This window comes from Rattus norvegicus, chromosome 19 (genome assembly GCF_021556685.1).
Source record: "Rattus norvegicus strain SHRSP/BbbUtx chromosome 19, alternate assembly SHRSP_T2T, whole genome shotgun sequence".
In the NCBI taxonomy this organism is placed as follows: domain Eukaryota; kingdom Metazoa; phylum Chordata; class Mammalia; order Rodentia; family Muridae; genus Rattus; species Rattus norvegicus.
In genome coordinates this window covers 16,379,524-16,386,090 of record NC_141552.1, presented here as the reverse complement: position 1 = coordinate 16,386,090, position 6,567 = coordinate 16,379,524, and the positions used below count along the sequence as shown (strand labels likewise).

General features: G+C 46.4%; 1 protein-coding gene across 8 annotated transcripts in view; it reads right to left on the bottom strand.

Moving 5' to 3' along the window:
- LOC134483557 (uncharacterized) overlaps positions 1–6,567 on the bottom strand; it is a 142,525-nt gene that overhangs the window by 80,367 nt on the left and 55,591 nt on the right. The window lies entirely within an intron of this gene.

The window sequence follows — 6,567 nt, the reverse complement described above, 5'->3', positions numbered from 1 at the left end:
AGGGGTACACAGGGTGATAGTGTCTTTTGTGTGGATAATGTGACTTTTTTTATGGATACACACTTTATGATGTAATCACTGCCATACTGTATCCATGCTGTCATGTGTTCTGCTCATCCTAGTCTATATCAGTCTACAACACACATTCCTTATTGACTGTGTGCACCAGATATTGAGTAACACACACTCATGCCTGTAGAGCTGCAGAAATAATGACAACTTTCACAAAGGAATATAGAATAATCCTAATGGAGAACCATGTGCCTCAGTTTTTCTTACAATACAGCATTAGTATTAAACCACAAAGATAATGACCATCAACGTCATTTTGGGAAATAGGTTTTTATAGGTGCTGTTTCACTTGATCATTCATATGCTGTGTTTTTTATTGTTGCTGATTATATTTATTTTTATCATTTAACTCAATGGACCTTTTTTTTTTCAAATGTATGTCTGGGCCACTCCTGACTGCATTTCCTCATGATCCAAAAGAGGGAATAGCATTCCCCATTGTAGATTATTGTTAGGGACCATGTGGTTCTTCTGAGAGAGCAGCAGATGCTCTGACCTGGGAGTCATCACCACAGCTCCTCTAGGTAGCTTTTGTCCTTCCACGGCATGTGCTGTACTAGGTGGACACGATCACCTTCAATTAAGGAGAGAGATCTCAGGAGATGTGTATGTACAGGTGGCTGAGCGGTGCCTGCTCAATGTGGTAGCCTGCTAGGCATCCATACTGGGCTCTGGTGCCTCCACTGCTCATTGTGCATTCAGGATCACCCTCCAGCATCACTCAGTTTCAATTCCAAACAGATCTTTCACTTACTACCGATGATTATATACATTAAGCACATCTGATGAAATACAGAAGAGACTAGCCTCCTTCTACAGGCCAACTTGGCATAATGAATTCTTTTGATAGAAAGCAAGATAATTATCTCAATCTATGCAGCTTAGGGAGGACCTCAAGACCATCCATAGTGAATGCAGACTGCAGCTGTTACCACATGTTTCTTTTGCAGAGCACGTCTGTGCAAGCCCAGAGCTTAGGTGGGACAGTTCATGTTTCACCTTTTACATGGAAATCTGTGATTGTTTTGAGAAAGTATATGTTCCACGTGACTCATTTCCAATTTATGGAATTAAACTGACTTACTGTGAGTGGAGGTGACTCAGAGAGATAAAGTGAAGAAGAATAATCCAGTATGTCTGCAAACAGATGCTGTCCCATTAGGGCTTTTCAATGCTCAGCAGCTGGAGAAGTAAGGGAGAGGCATTGGTGACTCTCAAGCTGAGGTCCTCTAGTCATTATAAGCTGAGCATGACACAAAAAGGGTCATAGGTATCACACTAGAATCTAGTAACTAGATTTAACTAACCTATCACATTAATGCTATGTTTGGTGGTAGTTTTTGCCCTCTTAGGACCTGGAAGAGGCTTGGGGTTTTCTAATCCGACTCATAATTTATTATCCTTCCTAAAACTATGGGCTTTGTTCTGTTAATGCTAACAGTGTCATCCAATACCTAGGATATTTTCTACTGTCATGTGTGACATGAGACAAAACAGTCCCTGTCATCCCTCACCTGAATAAACTTCCTTAGAATTCAGTGTAGTTGGAGGGTCCTTCTTTCCTCTCCAAGATCGAGAAACATTTCCAGTCTTCAGACAAGTGTGTCAGCCATTGTCCAGTGACTGTCTGGAGATATCCACAATGTCAGCTGAGTGAGGGCAGGGCAGGGCTGGGCAGGGCAGGGCATTGGGGCAGGGCAGGGCAGGGCTGGGCAGGGGATTGGGGCAGGGCAGGGTAGGGCAGCGGATTGTGGCAGGGCAGGGCAGGGCAGGGCAGGGGATTGGGGCAGAGTCCATGAGATGTCAGTAGGCAACAGGCCAGCTGGGGCTAGTGTGGGTACAGGGCTTCTAGTGTGGGTGTGAGAGGAGGAAATTAGGAATGGTCAGATTCTGATGCAGCATATAGGCGGGAAGGAGCTTAGACCATCTCAGTGCCATATAGGGACATTGTAGACACTGATGGGCAGTGTGGGGATGGTAGGGTCCCATATACTGCTCTCTGCAGGTGTCAGGTGAGCATACAGTGGCTCTGTCAGACTTATGACAATCAGGCAGGCACTGGGTGCAAGTGAGAATCACGGGACAAGCCCTGTGTGCAGCCTGGTTTGGGGACATTCCCAGGTGCCCCATGGACTGCAAATTAAAGGCAAAGGACACAGGGAAGCCAGCAATTCCCATGCACAGGACATAAATACCTGTAGATCTTTCTAGAATTTCCATAGACTATCTGTCACTAGTCCTCATTATAGAAGGCACCAACATTCTGCCCTCTACTTCAACTTGGTGAGACAGCTATTCTAACTCCAGCAGGAAGGCCTCAGGGAAGACAGTAAGAACTCCCAGGTGACCCCTTTTACTATTGAAACAGGGTCTTCCTATGGAGCCCAGAGTGACTGTAGGATCCTAATGCTCTTGCCTCACAGTGACTAGAATTCCAATCCACCCTCAAGAGCAGTTGTTTCATAGCCAGATCTGATTAAGGACAGCTAAGGCCCCAGGGTGCTAGGATTACCAGGGTCCTAGTAAGTTTCTCCAGCCTAAATTACAACCTGAGTCGGTGCTGCTATTTGGGACACTGCCTGTTGCCCAGTGACATCACACCTTGGAACTCTTTGTCAAACATAAGCTGTTCTGGGAATGAAGTACCCACACAATAAAAACTGGTCTGGATACTCCTAGGTCAAGAATCCCCTGTTGGAAATGCCTTGGACTGCAAAATTTTAAATTCTAGATCCTTCTGGCTTTTAGAAGATTTATAAATACAAAAAAAAAAAACAAAGATGGGCATAGTAATTTAAGCCTGTGAGCTCAGTCATGGGAAACTGAGTCAGAGTGATGGAAGACTGTAAGTTCCAGGGCCACCTGTGTTTCAAGAAAAAAAAAAAGCATGGTGAAGATTCCACTCAAGTGGAAACCAAAAGGGTTTCACATGGGCCCTGCCATCCACTGGTCAGCACTCTCATCACCACAGCCACAGGCAGACACTGGGGAACATTTCTCTCTTTGGGATGCAATCCACCCCATGATTCTATGTGAGGAATCCCACAAAGGTTGCATCATGTGAGGGACCTAGAAAGTTCCAGGATTGGGAGAATTTAGGAGTTTATAATTAGGGATGATCTACAGCTGTGGCAAAGCCTTTTCCCAGCACATGGCAGCCCTAGGTTTGTCCCCAACAGTAAAAATAAAATCCCCCAAAATAATTTAAAAAAATGTCATGAAGCCTGCTCCCTGACCAGTCTCCTCAAAAGTGTGCAGGAACCTGGGTCCACATTTAGGCCCCAGAACGGCCTCTGTGACCCGTGAGAAGGGATCTAATATGGGAATTAGTATATTATGACTTATCCTTGTGGATACCTTTGGTGACAATAACCACCTGACCCCTGAAAACCCATCTACCTGGGGGGCTCAGCACTCATGTCACCCAAAAAGCCCAGATCCTAGGGCCAGCATGGGCAGGTGGTGAAGAAAGTTTGTCTCTCGTGAACATCAGTTGCTGCTCCTGACCTGACTCTATCCTCAGGAGACAATGTCACTCCAGAAAGTGTGGATGTCAATGGCTCTTCCCAGGCCAAGGATGGGATACTGCTTAAGTTCCACAATGCACAGCAGTGCTCACTCTAGAACTCTAAATGTTCTACAGCTGAAAGGGGTGGGTGCTCTGCTGGCCACGCCCCTCCCCTGCAGTATTTACTGCACTCAGAGTGGTTCTTCAGATGTGAGGGACTTCTTGAGGCTACTCCCATGGAGAATGGCAGATTCATCAGAACGGGGCACAGGGTGAGTTCAGAGCACAGCTGGGAGGAATTTAGGGGTGCCAAGCCGTGACTAAGACCAGATCCTGGGCTGACAGGCAGTTGAGCTGGAGAAATGGCATCCAAAGAGTGACTGCCTGAATTCCTCTTAGACCAAAAGCCCTGGATCTGAGCTACTTTGGTGCATTCTCCTGAGCAGGATCCCAGACGCAGCTCAGAATCGGGGCTGTGCATGGACTTTGGTGCTGGCAGCAGGTTGCTTGGCCATAAAGTGCCGAGCTTTCCCATCTGTGCCCACTCAAACTCCTCTGTCTCATTTTACGTGTGTTTGGTATAGTTTTGAGACAGGGTATCTTGTAGCAGCCCAACTCGCTTTGAGCAACACTGTAACATAAAAATAACCTTGAATTCAAGATCCTCCAACCCCTCTGTCCCAAGTCCTGGAATTAAGACCTCCAGCTGTGACCATTTTACTGCAGCATAGGATCCATCTGTATTAGAGTGAGCTTTGGAAATACTGGAGCTCCGACTGTTCCTTAGAATTCAGGTTTCCTTAATTCTTAGCAGGAGTTTTGTGATGATGCTGATGAGAGAGTCAGGAGTTACACTGGGAGAGGTAACAGTCCTGGCAGCCCTGAGTGCTCAGTGAAAGTCAAGACAGAAGCCTGCTGATTAGCACCTGAGTGAAAGTGGGAGGATTCAGAGTTCAAGAACAGACTCAGTTACATACTGAAGACCATATTGCAACATTTTTGTTTCATTTTTGGCTTGTTTTCTTTGAGACAAGGTGTTAATTTATAGCCCTGGCTGTCCTGGAACTCACAATGCCTCTACCTCCCAATGGATGGAATTAAAGGCATGTGCCAACATGCACTGCCACTAATTGAGATCCTTCAGATTAATTTTTCTTAAGAGCCTCATGCCATAGCCAAGGACAGGAGTAGATCTGACTATTGGGTGGCTGGGCTCACATAGCCCAACAGGTTTGGCCTTGCATCTGTGAGATTCCAAGTGTCTCCCTTTAGACACAGCCATGGAGAAGGTGTAGCAGTGAAGGTGCAGATGGCATTGCAATGCTTGGCTTATGGTGTTGAGTACTTCATGCTCCACAGAGCTAGGAAATGTCCTAGAAGCCAGGGAGGCTGAGCATGAGGAAGACAGGTCTCCAGGAGAGAGAAATGATAACCAAAGTCACTAAGAACTTCCCGAATCACAGTGTCTGTTAACCATATATTTTATTTACTTATTTTTATGGGCCTGAGTGTTTCACCTAATACATGCTTGTGCACCATGTGGTATGTCTGGTGCCCATGAAGTCCAGAACGATTCCATTGAACTGCAATTACAGGCTAATAGGAGCCACCATGTGGGCACTGGGAACTGAACCCTGGTCTTCTGCTCTTAGCCACTAAACCACCCATCTCTTCAGCACCCCCCCCCATTGTATTGTCATTAAGATTTAACCATTTGGCCTTCAGTATTTGAATTAATGCAGATGTGACAAGAGTTATAGTTAACATGATGTTTCAGGCATAGACAGGCAGGCATCTCATTGTATACAAAATATAAATTCTTTCTTTCTTTCTCTCCTTTCTTTCTTTCTCTCCTTTCTTTCTTTCTTTCTTTCTTTCTTTCCTTCTTTCTTTCTTTATCTTTCTTTGTTTTACTCTTGGAAACAGGGTTTCTTTTGTGTAGCTGACCTGGAACTAGCTCTGTAGAGGGAGCTGGCCTAGAATTCACAGAGATCTGTCTGCCTCTGCCTCCCAAGTGTTAGGATCAAAGGCCTGTGCCACCACCACCACACATCCTTCTGTTTTAAAGGAAAAATGTAGCCCTACATGGCAGCACGAGTTTAGTCCCAGTATAGACATTTTTCTAGAGTTCCTGAAGGGCTTGCTGCCTTCCCCTTTAGGCCTGGCTAACATGAGAGCTCCACACTATGGGGTTTGCTTCATAAGAGTCTGGAGGATGAGGGTCACAGGCTGATATATCTGTGTACAGCAAAGGATGCTTGGTGAAGGTCAAGTGGGTACAGATCAGCAGGTAAAGGCTCTGCCACCCAGCCTCATGGCCTCAGTTTGATCATGGATGAAAGCAGAGAACTGAGTCCACATTGTGTCCTCTGCTTTCCATGTGCATATCATGGCACAGGAAGACCACAAACTACATAAAATGTAAAATGCTGAAATGCTGAGAGAAGAGGCCTATGGTAGGCGCCTCCTACACCTGAGACTTCCACCCCGAAAAGCAGGGGGTAGAGAGTGAGGATGCAGAGTGCACACAGGTCAGGACAAGGCCATGTTACTGAAGCCTCCATGTGTGGTGAGCAGGCTCTGGGGCACCATGAGGGAAATCAGGAGCTTCTGCACTTTGTAGAATTACAGGGTTCCATGTTACCTCACATGCCCATGATTTGCCCCCTACTGCAGGGAGAAGCCAACACCAGAAGCCTCCAGCTCCCAGCCCTGCTTTTGCCATGTAGGTTTATCCAGAAGAGCTTGGAAGTCCCTGGACCTGGAGTCTCAGGTGGTTGTGAGCCACCTGACCCTGGTGCTGGAGACTGAACTCAAGTCTTCTGCAAGAGCAGCAAAGACCCGTGCGCTGCCTGGCCCAGCCAGGGCTGTGAAATGGTGTTTATTTTCATCTGAACAAGCCCAACAACAGTTTAGGTCCCTAGAAGCCACATGAACCTGGATGCAGTAGTGTCTGTCATCCAGCCCTTCCCACAGGGAGATAGGAG